Consider the following 20000-nt stretch of genomic DNA (forward strand, 5'->3'; position numbering starts at 1 on the left):
TTTCCCCCCTATTTTCTATTTTCTATTTTCTCTCTCTCCTTTTTTGCTTTAAACAAATCGTATTTAAGTCGCGAAGTGCAACGTTTTTTGTTTCTTTCTTTTTTCTTCTTTTCTTTTTAAGCTAAAAAAAATTTCTTATTCTTTTTTTTTTTTTATTTATTTATTTATTTATTTATATCTTTTCATTCGATTAGATTTATTTCGAGTGAGCGACTGTGTATAAATTATTGAAGTAGATCTTCTTATCCGTGAATCAAGGCAAGTGCGTAATTAAAAAAAAAAAAAAAAAGGAGTAAAAAGATTTAAAAAAGTAATGACAAAAAGAAAAAATAAACAAAGAAAAAGGACAAGAAAAAATAAATAAATAAATAAATAAATCAAAAAAAGACTGAAAAAAAATAAAAGAAATTTTTCAAATGATGCAAAACGAGACCGTATTCGTTATAGGACGTAGGATAAGTGTTCGTGAAAAGCAACTTGCTTGTTATCACAAACTCGTACGGTGCTTTGTCATTTTAAACGAATCCGATGCGCCACGTAGTAGATACAGTCAGCACTTGGAAACTTCTCTATTTTACTTGAAAACGATCAATTTGGTCTAATTAACGTTTATCCTGATCTCGCGTTCCAACTTCAACGGCAATTTGCCACAAAATGTTTGTCGATCAAACGTGAAACTAGAGCTGTTTGTTTAGGTGTTCCTACGACAATGGACAATGGGCGTTTAACATTTTTTTTCTTCCCCTCCCCACCACCCCCCGCCTCTCCTAAATTCGTGCAATTCGATTATCCGAATCTCTTTTAACGAGTGTTTTAGGATGGAGAACAAATAAATAAAAAAAAAGAAAAAAGAAAAATAAATGAATAAATGAAAATAAAAAATCAACAAGAGATAGTAAATACAATTTCTCTTTGAACTCGTTGTACTATAGATATATGCGTTATTTTTATTTATTTATTTATTTATTAATATATATGTATATTAATAAATATCACACACACCCATTTATAAATATATGTATATATATATATATATATATATATATATATATATATATTAATATATAAATGTATGTGTGTGTGTGTGTGTGTGTGTGTGTGTGTGTGTGTATATATTATCAGATACTTATGTAACAAGTATTCTTTATCATTCTAAGTACTCTCCGAACCAAATTGCTATCTCACAATAGTGGCAACGTTTGAACGTATCGATCAGAGTTAGTAAGCGATAAATAGAGTCGAGCTGAGAGCCCGACGCCCGTGAGCCTGATTAAACTTCACTCTTCGCTAATGGTTTATAAATAGCTACCTATTTTTTTTCTCTTTTTCTTTTTCCTTTAACGCGATAACGAAGAAGGGAGTGCACCAAGCACACGTCCTTCTTGCTCTACTTTTGCTGCACCCACGTTTTCTTTTCTTTTTCTCTCTCTTTCTCTCTCTCTCTCTCTCTCTCTCTCTCCCTCTCTCCCTCTCTCCCTTCCACCCTTCTTCATCTTTCTTTCTTTTTTCCTTCCTTTCTTTCTGGTCCCACCCACTTTTATTCCTTCGTCCTTTCCGATAGAGTTTTTCCTATGTTGGCAAATTTTCTTTCCTTCAAAATCTTACGCGCACCAGGAGAACCTTTGTGTGATCGTCTTCTACCTTACTCAGGCAATTTCCATATTACCTTCTTATCTAACTTCACCCTAAGTTCGCATAAGTTTTCGGAGGGGAAAGAAAAGAGAGAAGGAAAAAAAAGAGAGAGAGAAAGAGAAGAGAGAGAAAGATTTTTTTTTCCCAATATCCTTATCATCGAAAGTATTATTATTATTAATTATCATGCCTCATCATCGATCGACAATAAAATGTTTGTTAAACCCTCTTCCGACCTTGAAATCCATCCGAAGTAATTTTCAAAGTATTCTTATCAACCAACGGTAAACATGATTTATATTGACGATACATCGGAGTCTAAAAGTTCATCGTTCTATTTTGAATTGTTGCATTTCAGGATTCTTTTATTTTCTTCTTTCCTTTTCTTTTTTTTTTCTTTTCCTTTTTTTTCTAACCAAATCCAATGAAGATGTTACACAAGCTTACTTTCTCTTCGAAACGATTAGATCGACTTTATCGATCAATCAATCTCCTATTAGTCACGTACAAGATTTATAAATAGCTTTTAAAAGGCAGTGCATTCTTAAGAATAAGGATTCAGGCTACGTTTATGACAGCAAGCTCTTATAAAAGGAAACAGGTGGCCTGATTTACGCGCACTAAAGCTGATGTTCTACGTTTTATCGATAGCTGCGCATGAGAAATACACATGCGTGTATGTTTGTGTGTCACATTAAATATCTTGACATACACACAAACACACATAACACGCGTGCGCGCGTGCACGCACAAATATAAATACAAGGAAATTAATTCATTGCTGCGTTTAATTCATATTCATTTACAACCAATCATTATTACGTGCGTTATTACATTCGCGTGATCCGTGTCATTTGAATTAATCATTTAAGCTTTTTTTTTTTTTTTTAAGAATCTTGCAACCTATTTTCGAGCGAGAAGTATTTAGTCTCACTTAATATATCCTTATTCACACTTTTTTTTTATTTAAAAAAAAAAAAAAAAAAAAAAAATATAAACTCATTGTACTTCAAACACTTCATATTTTTATATACACATTATAACATAATTTCGTCTCTCTTTCTCTCTCTCCCTTTCTCTTTCTGTACTTGTTCACAGATAGTGTCTCACGAACCGCAGATTTTCCAGCTCGATGTGTTCACTGTCGCTAGTAATTTTCACTATCGATCGATGCCATCCACTTCCGACCGCATCACGAGTACCGAAATATATATCTAGATTAACGGGAAGCCAAATCCCAGTGCGACTCGCAGCCGATCTCTCGGCCGTTTCAAATGCAAATTGAATTGAGAATGACCGATCTCTAAGTTTAGAACAGAAATTAATCGATTAGAGTGCTATTCTTTTTCTCTTTCTCTCTCTCTCTCTCTCTCTCTCTCTCTCTCTCTCTCTCTCTCTCTCTCTCTCTCTCTCTCTCTGTGTGTGTGTGTGTGTGTGTATGTTTTCGTTTTGAGGAATGAAAAATATGTCATCTAATCGATATGAGATAAAAAAAATATATATATATTAATATATATATTTTTATTTATATGTATTTTATATATATATATAATATACTTTAATTATTTATATATACATATATTTATAATATATATTTTTTATTCACGTTAGAAAAATGCAAATTTTTAGGATCATCATCCTTCCTTAACTTTTTTAATTCTAAATGTTCACTATCTTTTTCTTGTTACACAAAAGTTCTATTCATGTTTTTGATATAAAGAAACAAATATTTCAAATCAAACATGAATTATTTTGAAATTTTCTTTTTATTAGCATGAAAAGAAAATAAATCTCTATTCACAATATTTTCAATCCTAAACATTTTCATTTTTTTCTCATACTCAAGGACTCTTTTTATACATTCAGTGATTTGATCGGGTACATAAGCAAAGGAAACCAATTATTTTTTGTTCTTTTTTTACTCTTTATTTACGTTTTTTTTTTTTTTTTTAATCGCGTTAAAAAGATATAAATTTAGTTATCATCAAACCGTTCTCAACGTTTCCAATTTTAATTGTCATTTTTATTTTCTCTTTGTACAGATATAAAAGAAAAATATATCTAATGGGTATGAATTGTTTATACATATATATATATATATATATATATATATATATATATATATTTTCTTTTTGTAATTCGAATTAAAACATGATTAATCTCAAGATCATCATCCCTTTTTTTTTAAGTTTTTAATCATACTAGTTATTTTCATTTTCATCGTATAGCCGGGGAGAGCTGCAATAGATTGGTTTAGTATATAGGGGCGTAGGTCGAACGATCGCTAGATAAAAGTGAAAGGAAAAAGGTGATCGATAACGGTCGTTAGATAGCACAATGAACAAGTCGTTCGATAAGAGATTGGGATAGAGGTAAAGGGCCAGAAAAAAGAAAGGGGCTAGCCGGTAGTTGAACGAATGAAAAGATGGAGGAAAACGGTGATTGCCGGTTGAAACACCCCTTGGACACTCACGAACTTTTCTTTTCCTTTTTTCGAAGAGTATACTTTCCGATATATAGATATATTACATATATTTCAAGGACATATGAAGCATGAAATCGATCGCTAAAAAAGAAAAAAAAAAAGGAAGGAGAAGAAGGAGGAGAAGAAAAAAAAAGATAAAAGAAAAAGAGAAAGAAGGAGAAGAAAAGAAAAAGAAAAAGAAAGAAAATTTATTCAACATTTTATTTAAAATTTTTTCTAACGTTACAGTTTCGAAACACATGAAGCAAAAAAAAGGAGGAAAAAAAAATAAAGAAAGAAAGAAAAAAAAAGAACAATTGAAAGAAATTCATTTTTAATTGAAAATTGTATGCCCCGACATTGTATGTACACTGTACTAATGAAAGCGCGCTAAGTGTTAAACAGATAATTTGATTGTCTTTTAACTGTCGTTGAAAAGGTTGTTAAGATTTTAATTACAATATAAAACTCATCGGAAGTACGGCATTTATTACATCTCTTTTCTCTCTCTTCCTCTCTCTCTCTCTCTCTCTCTCTCTCTCTCTCTCTCTCTTTCCCTTTTTCTTTCTCTTTATGTTACTGTGCTAATTTTTATAATAAACAAATTTATGAAATTAATGAGAAAAGAAGGGAGAAAAAAGAAATGTGATTAAAGAAAAAGAGGAAGAGTCGTCCTTGTATATTGAACATATTCGATAAGTCGCAATTATCTTTTGACGGGGCTCGGCTGTTTGTCCATTCGATCGTGCAAATATAACTTGCAGCGAAGCAGAGAAGAAGAAGGATAATAATAATAATAATAATAATAATAATAATAATAATAATAATAATAATAATAATAATAAAATTAATAATAATAACAATAATAATAATAATAATAATAATAATAATAATAATAAAACTAATAATAATAACGATAATAATGATGATGATGATGATGATGATGATAATGATGATGATAATAATAAAATTGGAAATTTTCACAAGCTCGTCCTTTAATCCTCTCGGGAGCAATTAAAAGCAATTAAAAACATTAGATTATTAAAAGTCTCGATATAGAAATATTTATATTGAAAAAAAAAAAAAAAAAAAAAAAAAAAAAAAATTGTTTCGTTAGTAAACGTAAGAGAGATTCAAGGATAAAATTTCAACGAAATTCAATGTAAAAATGCAAAGGACGATAAAAGCGATCGACATTAACCGGTCCAACGCGTTTATTTTATCAGAGATTATTATTTTCCCAGGGCAAACGTTTGAAACTAGCGCGCGTCATCGAAATAAGAAGGACTTATCGTGCTCTTCCAGTCGAACGAAGTTCACTCGTCTCGAATGGACCCGTTCATGATGCTGCAACGAACGAAAGAGAAAAAAAAAAGAAAGAGAGAGAGAGAGGGGGGGAGAGGAAGAGACGACGACATGAATTTCACGCTCTCTTCAAAGAGCTTTGATATTTTTCTTTCCAAATCGAACGAGAGCAGACGAAAAAAAAAATGAAAAAAGAATTAAAAGAAATATGAAAGAAAAAAAAGAAGATTAAAAAAAGTAAAGAATATATATTGCTTGGAACTCAAAGATGAACGCGTTCCAAGTTAGGATCAAAGGACAAATTTTTTCATAAAAAAATAATCAACTAATTATATATTCGATTGTTCGATGAGTCTTCAATTGAACGATTGCATGTGAGTAGATTTATTTTTCTTAAATAAAAAATTTTTTTATCCAACTTTTTATTATTTTTTTTAAAGTAATGGCAGATCGATGTCGCATTGTCGAATGCCGATTTAAAGAAAAAATGGGTGGTGGGAGGAGAAGAGAGAAGAGATAGAAAGAGAGAGAGAAAGAGAGAAAAAAAATGAGAGAGAATGAGAGTAAAAGACTCGACTTTCGTAAAGTCACCGATATACTGTCAAACGCCATTGTGCGATTGTAGAATTAGTTCCATGGAAATATTATGACGTGGGAGAGAGACGAATGATTGGGAACAATGAAGTCGAAGGTTGGAAGTAACGTTACCTTTCTTTATCGCCCTTAAATATTCATCCCCCGTTTTGAGAAAAGGGCGAGTTTTTGTGGACGGTCAAAAGTGACGAAGGGAAGAGGGAAAACGAAAGATAGAGAGAAAGAGAGAGAGACAGGGAGAGAGAGAATAAAAAAGAAGAAAAGGATCGATGTACCGTACTGCTACGTGATTCGATAAAAAAAAAAAAAAAAAGAAAAAAAATTACTCCTTGTCAGTAAAAAAAATGAGTATGGCGAAACTTTCAAGTACAGTTTATACTAAAACTTCTTAGCCCGGCCAAAAGCTTTTAGATGATTTTAAAAATCAATTACACTTTTTCGTAACTTTCTAAGTTTTACAATAGAAATAAAAAAAAAAAAAAGGATAAAAGGAAATTGAAAAAAAAAAATAAATAAATAAAAATAAAACTAACCTTAAAAGTCTCAAAGAGAAGATAATCGATCTTTAAAATTACCAAGGAACTTTTGAACTCATTTAGGAACTTTTGGAACATTGAATTTGATGAAATTTCAAACAAAATACCACGAGATACATTTTGTTTTATATACTATTATTTTTATCCATTTTGTCTATTCTCTTTTCTCTCTCTCTCTCTCTCTCTCTCTCTCTCTCTCTCTCTCTCTCTCTCTCTCTCCATTTCTCTCTTCTCTACCTCACTTTTGTGAAAAAGAACAAAACGTTAACTCCTCGTAACGAACTTCACATTTTTCGGTCAGCTACTAATTGAATAAACTTTCAACGAAAACCAAACGAGATTCGTTACGATTTTACATTTCGTGGTTACACTTTACGAAATAACTAACGAACTAATTTCTCGATCGTTGTAATATTACTAGAATATTATTAATTGTATCACGTTTACGGACCTTTATATAGATCGTATGCTCTTCTTTGAAGATCGAATATATCGATCTTTTGAATTTTTTATTATTAGTATTTTCCCTTTTTTTTTAATTGTCCTGTATTAATTTATCCTTTAAAGATATATGATCGATTTCTTTTTTGTTTTCTTTTTTTTTCTTTTTACGTAAATAAACGCTTAAGAAAAAAATGAAGAGGAGTTAGAGAAGACAGAATGACAAGGAGGAAAATAAAACAGAGAGAGAGAGAGAGAGAGAGAGAGAGAGAGAGAGAGAGAGAGAGAGAGAGAGAGAGAGAGAGAGAGAGATAGAAGGAAAAAAAAAGACAAAGAATCGATAGCTTGTCCAACTTTTTTCGAAGTAGAGGATTAATTTCGCACGGAACGACAGCCATTAGTAGCTGATTAGTTCGGAAAGGTATCGCGAACGCGAATTCTCTCGAGAAGATCGATGCCTCTTTTTCCTGCAAAGGACAGACATCTTGAATTAGGGGAACATGGGCCTGATATCGTCGATCTATTATCTTTCAATTAAAAAAAAAAAGAACTAAGACAAATGTCGTATTTAAATGAAAATAGATAACAAACGGACAAATGAAAATTAAATCCAAATTAAAAATATTTCAGTTTTCAAATAGAGTCCATCGTGTAAAGTTAACGAATTCGATCGATCTAAAAAGAAAAAAAAAAAGGAGAGGAAAATTAAACCGAAGCGAATCTTAAACCACCGTATGTATGTCAAGTTTGAATATATAAACGTACCTTTGTGTCTGAGGCAAATTAATTTTCTTTTTTTTCTTCTTCTTCTTCTTTTTTATTACTTTTACCCGTCCTATCTTTTCTTTCTTTTTATTTCCTCTTACGAGGTTATATATCACAATTAATTCATTTTCTTTTTGTTCGACTTTGAGGAGATCTTCCTTTTTTGTATTTTAAAAGTTTCATTTCTAAAAGTTTTTCTACGGTCATGATAAAATTATAATTATCAATGTTTTCAAGAAATATTTAAAAAAAAAAAAAAAAGAAAAAAAAAAGAAGTTACAAAACAAAATGGAATATCGAAAAGTACAAATAAAAGAAAAAAAAAGAAGTGTAAAGTAAAATAAACTGTTGTGATCACGAGAAAGAGGCCGCTATCGGACATTTGTAGAATGATTACATAAAAGTTTTCTCTTTCCCGGTGGACCACGAAACAGGGTAAAGAGATGAATAGAAAAACACTGGAGCGGGGAGTATAGAGTGTGTTTATAAGAGGTAGGGACAGGGGTAGGGTAGGGTTAGGGTTAGAGTTAGGGTAGGGGTAGGCCCGAAGAAAGTTCCAAATGGACGAGTCGTTGGATCGTGACATCATCATGGCGCCTTATACGCTTCGTTTTTGGCCATCAAGTAGAGTGAGTAAGTGAGTGAGTGAGTGAGTGAAATGTACTACTCGACTAACCCCCTTTGCCACCAATACTACCATTACTATTACTACTACCACCACCATCACCACCACCACTACTACTTTCTGGCGAAAGTCTCAACGAGAAGAGAAACTCGAAGAATAAACTAGCTTCGAGAGAGAAACTTTTTCCCTGCAACTTGTTATACCTGAGGTCTTTCGAACGCCTGTTACGCGTTCTTACAACCATCGATAATATAATGGCTACTGTTTACTTCGTTCGATACAATTTCGATACATGACCGCATCGCGATCATTGATTTTATTCAAAGGAGCTTCTAGCCCTTTGGACGAGGTGCAATTTACGAATCCCCCTTCCTTTTTTTTTCTTCTTTTTTTTTTTTTGACGCGTATTACAAAATGACTCGTACATGCGGTACAATCTTTGTTTTTTTTTTTTTTTTTTTTTTTTTTTTTTACAATTTATTTTAATAAATGAATACTAAATGATATAATTTGACGAGAAGATAAGTGTGATTTCGAAATGAAATAACAAATTTGTTTGTAAGTTTCAGATTGGATGAATAATTTGTAACACTTCGTGCGAATACACACACACACACACACACAAAAGGGTACACATACTAATAATACGAACGTAACTTGTTAGATTTATGGGATCCCATTTCTTCGAACTCGCTTCATTGGCTACTAGACGATTGTTGGATAAAGTAGGTGTAGGTTGAACCTAGTGTCGTTATGAGGAGACCATTAAGCATTCGTAAAAGAGAAAGAGAGAGATTGAAAGAGAGGGAAGGTGGAACAGAAATATTTCGCGTTCTACTCCGAGCCATTAAAGAGTTTCAAATCGTTACTAAAGAGAGTACTTACTCTTTAACTCCCTCCTTCTCACTTCCACACATATGTTTCATCTCTCTCTCTCTCTCTCTCTCTCTCTCTCTCTCTCTCTCTCTCTCTCTCTCTCTCTCTCTCTCTCTCTCTCTCCCTTTATCTCTCTCTTTTTTTTCTCTTTTTGCTCACTTCTTCGTGTCCCCGAAATTTAAAAGGTTCACCCAGTGATATTCCGTACCAGTTTTCCTCGTCTCTAGGACCTCTTGACTCATTTTCCGTTCTATTTTTGAATCGTTTGATATTTTAAAACTGGCCGATCGATCTATGCCCTTTCGCTGAAAAAATTTCCATTTCATATTTGGAATTTTAGAGCATATCATTCAGGAAAGTTACGTATATATATATATATATATATATATATATATATATATATATAATTGTTTAATTAAAATAACGATAGGTATATAACAATATTTAAATAAATAATAGTACAGTATTGCATTTGGTATCAATAAGTAAGGAAAATTTTCGATATTTCATATCTAATTAAAATAACAAAATAACGATATAAATACACCTAACCCTTGTGTAACAATAGCATGTATATTTAATATAAGATTAATCAATAAATAAGTTGAATAATATCAATAAAAAATATTAATGTAGTTTACTAAAAAATGTCCTTTGCAATCCTGCTCAAGTATTGCAGTATTTTTTAGCTCTTCCATTCATATTTTTATCATCACAAAACAAACATTGAACATTTTTTAGTATCTTTTAAATATACATGTTATATTTGGTTATATTGTAAAATAATATTTTTACATATAAATAATACTATAGCTTTCGGAAAAAAAAGAAAAAAAAAAGAAAAAAGAAACATTGAGTTTATATATAATAGAGTTGTGAAGAGAGTAATTAGAAAAGGAAAGAAAAGAAAAAAAAGAATGAAGAAAAATAAGAAACGTGTGTGCGTTAATGCGTAAAGAGAAACAAAAAAAAAACAAAATTCGTTTGGAGTCGTAAAAAGTTGCAAGAAGAGGAAAAAGAAGAGGAAGAAGAAAAAATAAAAGAAGAAAAAGAAGAAGAAAAAAGGAACTAGGAAAGAAAGATAGGAAAAGGGAATAAATTTGGGAAATTTATGGGAAGCCTGTTTCTTCTCTCTTGCGAGTATGGTCGAGCTCAGCTTCCCTTTAGTATCGGTTGAATGTGCTTGGGTCGATATCGAGCCGCAGGGAAGAGCCAACATCCACTCGAGTGCCGCCTCGCTTTGGTCCCTCTCCTCTTCCCCATCGCCAACACCCTCTACTACTACTACCACCACCATCACCATCACCACCACCGTCTACTACCACCATCACAATCACCACCACCACCAACACCACCACCCTCATCAGCCACCCTTTTCCACCACATTTCTTCTCTTCTTCTCACCCTTACGTCTTTCGATCTCCCTTTCTCCCTTTTGCCGCTCTTTCGTCTCCGTAATCTCGCGAACACTAAAAGGTAGAAGGTAAAATACGGAAGGGTTCTACTACTACTACTACGAAGGAGGAGGAGGAGGGGGAGGGGGGAGGGGGAGGAGAAAAAAGAAATAAAAAGGAAAAAAAAAGAAGAAAGAAAGGAGAAAGACAAAAAAAAAAGAAGAAGAAGGAAAAAAGTTGGATGACCCTCTTTCGTCGCCTCTTTCTTTCTTTCTTTTTTTTTTCCTTTTACTTTTTTCTTTTTCTCTTTCGTTAACTAAACTCCCCACTACTCCTTCTACTCTTCCATTCTCTATTCACTAGGAAAAATTTACTTTCACTTTGTTGGACAACTTCCAAGAACTTTTCGATTGGTCACGATTAATTCAGATACTTCGAAATATTTGTATCGTCGATTTGTACTCGCGTAAAGAAAATTTGTATCTTTAATAATAATAATAATAATAATAATAATAATAATAATAATAATAATAATAATAATAATAATAATAACAATAATAAAATAGAAGAAAATGTAAAAAAAATAAACAAAATAAAGAATATAGAGTTTTTCAATAAGAGAATTATCGAATGTAAAAAAAAGAAGAGAGAGAAATTAAAAAGAATAAAGTAGAAAAAACAAAAATGGAAAAACACATAATCGACAACACTCATTATGAAAAACTCAATGTAACATATGTTTTTTTATATTATTTCTATATTTAAATTACTACGTAATTATATCTAATTATATCTAATTATATCCAATTAAAAAGAGAAAAAAAGGGACAAAACAATTTGTCGTCAGCTATTACTGTATAATTCAAAACTGTAGTTAATACATAATCCTAAAAAACACGTGATCCATTAGTAACGTAATAAAACAAATTTTATATTATTTTTAATCCTCCATTGATCCTTTTAACAATGACAATAATGATTTCTTTATATAAACCTACAACTAAAAGGCCAATCACGCAAAGGAAACTCGCATAAACTTCAATGAAGTAAACGCTAGATCTGTAGAATGTAAATTGATCTTGATAAGAGTCGTGTGTAAATCCATGTTTACGAGATCCAAATATTTGGCACGCAACCCTAAACCAGTAGAGTTTACCTTCTGGATAAGAGTCAATGTTTGTACTGATGAACTTGGAATTTATGAGAATTAAAAAATTTACAACAACAATAATAATAATAATAATAATAATAATAATAATAATAATAATAATAATAATAATAATAATAATAATAATAACGAAATACCATAAAAATAAAAATAATGCAATGATAAGAAATTATTATATTTTCCTTTACTATCACGTTTTCTTCCGTTTAGACGATTAGATATTTTTTTTACCTAAAAGGTTCAAAATACAAAAAAAAGAAAAAAAAAAGAAAAAAGAAAACGAAAAAAAAAAATAGCTGATCAAAAACATCTCCATCAGATCAGATTTCTCAAGCGTGACCTTGATACGTATACCAATTCGATAAACAACACCCACTCACACGCACACAAATACAAACACGCACAAAGTGAGAACAGCGACGGATTTTCGTATAGACGATATAAACGAGTGATTTGACCGATTTTGTTTTCTCTACAGAGAAAAAAAATTACATACAAATCGATATTGTATAATAAATTTAACTTAATATCTGGTTGCCGATATATAATTTATATATCTATGTTTGCGTCAATATAATAATTGAATTCGAACGGTGTATTTACATGTCACTTCATAATTTGCATTACGAAAAGTCGAAGAGAGAGAGAGAGAGAAAGAAAGAGAGAGAGAGAGAGAAAGAAAGAGAGAGAGAGAGAGAAAGAGAGAGAGAGAGAAAGAAAGAGAGAGAGAAAGAAAGAGAGAGAGAGAGAGAGTGAGAGAGATAATATACCTAAATTGTTTGATAATTCTTTTATTTCAATGGGAACCAAAAAATTTTTAATATCTTGGGCTCCATGAAGGATAAATCCATCAGTGGTGAGTGAGAGAGTGAAATGGAAGAAGAAAAATATCGGAAAACGATCCGTTTCGTGCAGTGTAATTCGAACCCCCACGGATTGCAAGATACACCATCCTTTCGGTGCAACGAACATGAGATTCATTAGAACTTCTTTTACTCTATAAAGAAAAAGAGAGAGAGAGGGAGAGAGAGAGAAAGAGAGAGAGAGAGAGGGAGAGAGAAAGCGGGGGAGAGGGGAAGACAGAGAGAATTTTTTCTTTTCTTTTCTTTCGCTTTAAATAAAAACAATAACAATTTGTTCTTTTTTTGTCGACGTTATTATTAAAAAATTCTTTTCAATTTTTCTTGCTCATATACATATTATTCAATTACAAATCTTAAATGTTGATCATGATACAATGTTACGGACCAACAATTGTTCTATCCGTATTTTTGATTAAATTAAAGAAAGAAAAAAAAAATAAATAAATAAATAAATCAAAAAGTTTTGATACTTCGTTAACAAATGTTATTATTTTATATGTTATAATCTTTTCATAAAAGAAAAAAATTTATATTTCATATTGTTATTCTCTTTTCATATAAAAAAAAAAAAAAAATCGATGTTATCGGTAAAGCGAATAATCTTTTACCACTTGAAACGTTCCCCTTCTTATCAATATTCAAAGATTTGATTTAATATCGGCTAAAAAAAGAATTTTTTCCTTTCAATGTGCTTATCGTACTCGGGCTACTTATCGGGCGTTTCGTCAACGCGAGAAGAAAAAAAGCTACGAGTTAATGAACCACTCAAAGGTAGTTCTCGATAACGGGATGTTCGATAGCTATCTTTGTTAGATGCAAAAGAAAGAAAGAGTGAGAGAGATACACACAGAGAGAGAGAGAGAGAGAGAGAGAGAGAAAGTTCGATGGGTCGAGTAGAATAAGAAGAGTGGTGGGGGAAGATGATCTATTAACTTGCTGATATTGTTGTGAAAAGCTGAGCGTTTTTTAAGTATACTCTGGAAAGATAGTCGAAACACTCGAGACTCTTTAAGGGCAACAAGTTCGAGAAACATACGAAAGAGGGAGAGAGAGAGGGAGACAGGGAGAGACAGGGAGAGACAGAGAGAGAGAGAGAGAGAGAGAGAGAGAGAGGGAGAGAGAGGGAGAGAGAGGGAAAGAGAGATTTTCATTTAAAGTAAATAAACACCAACGCTAAGACATATTTACAAAATCTTTTTTATGAATTTACAAGATACTCGTAATGACATTAATAAGGTATAAAAAAATATTTGAATAATTGAGAACGATACGTATTGTATTTCAAACTTGAAATTTTTTATAGTACGACAAGTCCGAAAAACATATGAAAAAGAGCAAAAAGAGAGAGAGAGAGAGAGAGAGAGAGATTTCTGTCTATGATAAATGAACGAGCATTAAGATAAACTTATGAATTTTTTTCAAGAAATTTTTATAAAATTTATGAGATAATGGTAATGACTTAATAATTATATAAAAAAAAAGAAAAAAAATAGCTATTTGAATAACTTATAACTATATCTATACCGGACGAAGAGTCAATAAAGGATGCTTATACGTAGTAGCTTTGTTAATTTCCGCTTAATTACCAAACCTGTTAAGCGTATCCATCATGTACATACATTTATATTTGTATGTTTATGTACATGCGGGTTTGTTTATGCCTGCGTATGTGTGTGTGTGTGTGAGAGAGAGAGAGAGAGAGTGAGTGTGCAAGAGTTAAAGAGATAAATAGAGAAAGAGAGAAAGAGAGGAAGATGGAAAACAGTAGACGAGAAGAGAATCTGCTTGGGTTGGCAGGAGGAAACGCGAAAGTAGATAATTCAACCTGCTTTAACGAACTTCTCGTTAACTCGATGACGGGGCTAACGTCCACGAAATTTACCATAACATGCCGCAAAGCCGCGCGTATCTCGACGTTGGTGGTCCACTTTGTCAATATTCGAGAAAGAGAGAGAAAGAGAGAGAGAGAGAGAGAGAGAGAGAGATACCAACGCCTTTCGAAATGTGTTCGTTCTATCAGATTATGGAGGAAACGAAGAAAAAAAGTCTTCATTTTCCTTTAACCTAATTAACATACGCCGTTTCCCGATGAAATCACTCTCAACGAGTTAACAATTTCTAAACTCGCCTGACGTCATAGTTTGCATCCTCTATATAACACGACATCGACTGACTTATTTCAAATCTCATTAGAAATTTGATAAAGTATCATATACGTGATCATGAAAATAACTGGAAGATCTATCCACAAATTTTCTATTCGCTTTATAACGAATATTTAATAGTAAATTCACTATTTTTTTTTGTTTTTTTTTTCTCTAGATTTAACTTTATTAGCGGCTAATTTAAGTATAATGTAAAGTTATGAGAAGGAAAAAAAAAAAGAAAATGGAAATTAATATTTTTCTTTTCTTTCCTTTTTTCCCTCTCGTTCTTTCTTTTTTTAGATCTCCAAAATTTTAAATATTTTCATAATTAATGGCATAACAATAATTTATTATATTGTTATATCCGATCGACAAATATCGTGTGATTAATTTCCATGAAAACTAGAATTAATTAATTGATAGATATTTCTGGCAAGTAATTTTTCTTTAAGTTCGAATGAAATTTTTCAGTTGGATCAAGAGAAGAAATCTATTAAAAAAAAAAATTTTTTTTAATTAAAAAAAATTAGAAAAAATAAAAAAAAATAAATAAATAAAAAAATGAAAAAGAGAAAGAGAAAAGAAAAAGTTTTCTCTTGAAAATTTCTTAAATTTATCGTTTCCGAAACAGATCATTAGTAAACTAATGAGAAATTTAACGTGGCAATAGTGACGTGTGGTGCCCGTATTATCAAATACTGCTACTGTTGATGGTTTGCTCTCTCTCTCTCTCTCTTTCTCTCTCTATTTCAACATACACAGTGGAGCTGAGAAGCTGAGAGCACTGACAAAGCAAGGCAAAGCCTTGAACAGTGTTTGCACCTATGGGTGAGGTTTGTTGACACACGTACACTCCCTTCTGTTCACCGAAAGATATGCAAAGGACCAATACGTAAACGATCCACTTGTCAAATGGAATGTGTCTCAGTTCGCTGCTGAGAAGCTTAACAAAAAAGAAAAAAAAAAAAAAAGAGAGAGAAAGAAAGAAAAATACAAATAATGTAGGTTGCTACCTAACTCCCAACTCGCCAAAAACAAATTCTTTTCTTAATCGATTATATTAAACTTCATAATAACACCAACAGTAATGTTATTCCCTATAGAGAAAAAAAAAGTGTGTACAATGTCGGGAACGTGGGAAGCTTATTTACCGATTTATTAAAGGGAGAAATGAAAAAGAAAAAAAAAGAAAACAAAAACAAAAAAAAAGGAAAACAAAAAAAAGAGAAAAAAAGCTCGACTATGTAGGATCACAGACTCGCTCAAGGACAAGAAAAAAAAAAATAAAAAGAAGTGTTACTATTAGAGAGAGGATAAGTACTCTAGGGAAACGAATAAACATGTATGTACTTACGAAAGGGTCTAGTAAGAACAAGATCTACTCACACAAACGTTTTTAATTATTTGTGCTTTAAAGGTCAGCCGTCGTCGTTCGAGCCCGAAGTATTTATTCCGATACGACGAATGTAATTCGAAAATAAGGGAATTATTTGAGATAGCCAATCTCTCTCTCTCTCTCTCTCTCTCTCTCTCTCTCTCTCTCTCTCTCTCTCTCTCTCTCTCTCTCTCTCTCTCTCTCTCTCTCTCTCTCTCTCTCTCTCTCTCTCTCTCTCTGTCCGTCTATATTCGAAGATCCATGAAATAACCTAATTGACCAAAATGGAATAATGTGAGTAATGAAAGTGAATAAGGGAAAGACAGACGCACAATTGTAAAGAGGAACGATCAATTTTACTTCTTTTTGATATACATATGTAATATCCAAATTGTCTGAGGGTAATCTCGCGAAAATAGAAAATTATATATATATATATATATATATATATATATATATATATATATGTATGTATGTATGTATGTATGTATGTATCTCGTTGATAGAGAATGTCTTATTTAAATAATACTAAAACATTTAATTACCTTAAATCTCATAGAATAAAATTAGATATATGAAAATATAAATGAAGAATTTTGATTGTCCTATTATCATTAATATTACCAGAACTAAGGTAAAGGAATGACATCGTTCTCATTCGTTCCATTTTATCAATACACGGATCTTCTCGGTAAAGTTCGTGGTCTAAGGTGTTATCATACTACGTTTAATACCTAATTCCTCCTTTAGAATGGTACGAGACGATCGCAATTAAGAGCAGAATAATCTTGATTTCCCTATTGTTCCCACGGCTTCTACCACGTTTGAATTATTATGTTCCTTTTGTCGTATCAATTCCCATCTTACAGTAGCTATATTACTCCTTCTATTCTAGATTCTTGTTTCTTCGTTGTTCTAATCTTTACAATCTTAAATGTTAAATAAAAAATTCGTCTTATCTTTTGATTCTTACCCCTTTCTATTTTCTTTTACCTTCATTTTCTTTCTTATTCTTCTTTTTTTGTTCTTTCTTTCTTTTTTTTTTGTCCTTTTTGTTATTTCTTATATCTTAATTAAGCACGATATACAATGTACATACATTACTTGTATTTATTATAATGCGATCATATTACTTAGATAAATACTATTAAGGTTAGTCGCTTATGAAAAGTACACAATTCGTTTATGAATGATAAAAAATTGGTCCAAGTAGTTACACTTTGCAAAGTTACCGTCCAATTACAACGCGCTTTTCTTCCATTAAGAAACTCAACGACTTTCGTAAACCTTCCGAGTTATTATTCCAGGCTCTTTTATAAACATGAGAAATTTTTAGAAGTCCTATCCCCCATCTTTCGTCCCCACCCCTCTCTCTCTTTCTCACACACACACACACAGACAAACACACACGCGCGAGCACGCACACATTCTCTCTGTCTCTCTTTCTCTTTTTAGTCCAGAAAGCTCTTCTTAAGTCCTCTTATCCGTCTGACCTACAATACGTGGCTTTGCGTCTGAAATTTTCCCTACGTCAAACGCAAGTGAGAACAGATTCCCACGGGGATATATTCTGACTTACTTTTGATTGCCGCCCTAAAGAATAATAATTCTTACTTGAGAAAAAAAAAAAATCAAAAGAGAAAAAAAAAATAAAAGAAGAAGAAGAAGAAGAAGTAGAAAGAAAGAAAAACCTCGCCATCCCCATCTCACGAATATATTGCTTTATTATTGGGACGATTAAATTTCAAGAGAGAGGGAGAGAGAGAGAGAGAGAGAGAGAGAGAAAATGAAAAAGAAAGAAACTAATCTTTTTTCATTAAAACGAGAAAGTCGTTAATTTTCATTTTCACTATTTCACTCGGATCACCTTTCAGGGGAAAACTTTTATTAATAAATAAAATGAATAAATAAATAAAAAGAAATAAACAAAAATAAATAATTGAATAAGAATAAATTATTAAATCTACTACATTTACATCCTACACATGTTTTGGTTGAAGCACGCGCACGCGAGAGAAAAAAAAGGAAAGAGAAGAAAGAGAGAGAGAGAGAGAGAGAGAGAGAGAGAGAGAGAGAGAGAGAGAGAAAGGAGGAAGAGAAGGAGGGTTGGAGAAGGGTGGAAGAGGGAGACGGCGCAAGTGTCGAGAAACGAGACGAGAGATACAGAGCCATCCTTTACGGTAGGCGAGGGTTGAGTGGGGAGGGTTGGGTGCTTTGATGACGTCATGAAGAGCGCGCAAGCGCTGACTTGGTTACGTGTTGATCGTTATCCACTTTCTGCATCCTCAAAAGTAAGGCTCCATTTATATATATATATATATATATATATGCATATATATATGTATAGTATATTGGCCTATGCAAAACGATGTGCACTCAATCATATCAAAGTGATGGCATAAAAATAATTCGTTGAAAGAAAAAAAATTTTATCAAATCTATTTTCTAACCGAGCTTCCCCTTATAATCGGTTAGTAAAAGGAAGAAAAAATATGAAGAAAAATTTCGCGATTAAAATGTATATATATGTATATATATATATATATCGCTGGTATGCATATCTTCATGATGTTGTTACATGATAAAAGAGAAATAATAATAATAATAATAACAATTAAATCAATTATTTAACATGGAATTGATAAAATATAAATTTGCTAAATTGGATTAAAATGTTTCGTATTGCACACAATCCCATGCATTTACGTGCGTGCATGCGTGCGTGCGTGTGTATGTCTGTATGAAGATGTTGTACACTTTTAATAAAATATAATATTAAATAGTAATAAGTTAAAATATGATTGATCAATTTTTCATAGATTTTAATAACGTAATTAAACAAAATATTACGATATTTGATTCGATCAAATAAAATAAATATTGACACATTTTCAACGAGAATAATAATATCTTGCCAAGAGATTTTTTTTTTCGTATAGAAGTATAATATTTTGCTATTACTTTAAAATTAATTTTTAAATAGAAAGAAAGGAAAATCCTTAAGTTGGAACGAAACGATTCTTTATAATCAGACTCGTGTATGCATCAGCTTTTAGTTATCGAGGTCAATAACCTCTAATATTGTTGTCATTTGTAAATTACTAAAGAAACTTTAACTACAGCCCTGAAGAAGATCTGAACTTACGACGAGCGGATTCCGCGAACAGAAATAGCTAGAGCTTTTGCTTGGTCTAGCTTATATACGTTGGAGATGCAGTTAAATTTGCATCCCGCATACATTATGTAAATCTTACACCCTCCTGCATATCGTAGGGGCGTGCTTCTAACTCTCTCTCTCTCTCTCTCTCTCTCTCTCTCTCTCTCTCTCTCTCTCTCTCTCTCTCTCTCTCTCTCTCTCTCTCTCTCTCTCTCTCTGTATGTGTGTGTGTGTGTGTGTATGTGTGTACTTGAGAAAGGAAGAGAAAAAGAGAGACCATCTTTCTTTCTTTCTTTCTCTTTTTCTACGGTTGGTTTGTTCGTACAACTTAATCGAATTTCTTTGGGTTTGCCCGCATTCGCGAATCACTTTCTATGTATCCAGATTCATATTCTCTATCATTCCCAACCTAACAAACGTTCAAACATGTTCGAAAGATTTATTGTCTCTGAGAAAATTGCCTGTTAAATTCGAAGAGACAGAAAAAGAAGAAGAAGAAGAAGACAAAAAAAATACAAAAGAAAAGGGTTCGATCGCGAAATAACGCTCGAACTGACGGCAATTAAAATCTCGATGAAGGATACAAACGATCTAAAAATAATCAGATTAAATATAGACATCTCACGTGGGTTACACTTTCAATTATAACAGGGTGATA

The 20000-nt window shown here is 32.0% G+C and overlaps 1 protein-coding gene across 5 annotated transcripts in view; it reads right to left on the minus strand.

Annotated features, from left to right (window-relative positions):
• The window catches only part of LOC124424853 (two pore potassium channel protein sup-9), a 59826-nt gene that overhangs the window by 26719 nt on the left and 13107 nt on the right, over positions 1–20000 (minus strand). The gene's annotated exons all lie outside the window — the stretch shown is intronic.

This window comes from Vespa crabro, chromosome 6 (genome assembly GCF_910589235.1).
Source record: "Vespa crabro chromosome 6, iyVesCrab1.2, whole genome shotgun sequence".
In the NCBI taxonomy this organism is placed as follows: Eukaryota; Metazoa; Arthropoda; class Insecta; order Hymenoptera; family Vespidae; genus Vespa; species Vespa crabro.